Genomic DNA, 620 nt, shown 5'->3' on the forward strand with positions numbered 1-620 from the left:
AAAAAAAAAAAAAAAAACTAGCTGGGCATGGTTGGGAGAACCTGTAGTCCCAGCTAGTTGGGAGGCTGAAGCAGGAGGATCCCTTGAGCCCAGGAGTCTAAGGTTGTTGTGAGCTGCAATGTCACAGCACTCTACCAAGGGCAACAAAGTGGGATCTTGTATCAAAAAAAAAAAGAATGGGGCGGTGCCTGTGGCTCAGTGAGTAGGGTGCCAACACCATATACCAAGGGTGGCGGGTTCAAACCCAGCCCCAGCCAAAATGCAACAAAAAAATAGCTAGGTGTTATGGCAGGCGCCTGTAGTCCCAGCTACTTGGGAGGCTGAGGCAAGAGAATCGCCTAGACCCATGAGTTGGAGGTTGCTGTGAGCTGTGACACCACAGCACTATACCAAGGACAATAAAGTGAGACTGTTTCTAAAAAAAAAAAAAAAAAATGGGCGGCACCTGTGGCTCAAGGAGTAGGGCGCCGGCCCCATATGCCAGAGGTAACAGGTTCAAACCTGGCCCTGGCCCAAAAAAAAGCTGGGGGGGAAAAAAAGAATAAAGGTGCTCACTTCAGTAGCACGTGTACTAAAATTGGAATGATACATAGAAAGTTAACATGACACACACCCCACAC

Source organism: Otolemur garnettii, unplaced genomic scaffold (genome assembly GCF_000181295.1).
Source record: "Otolemur garnettii isolate 467f Iridium unplaced genomic scaffold, OtoGar3 scaffold00018, whole genome shotgun sequence".
In the NCBI taxonomy this organism is placed as follows: domain Eukaryota; kingdom Metazoa; phylum Chordata; class Mammalia; order Primates; family Galagidae; genus Otolemur; species Otolemur garnettii.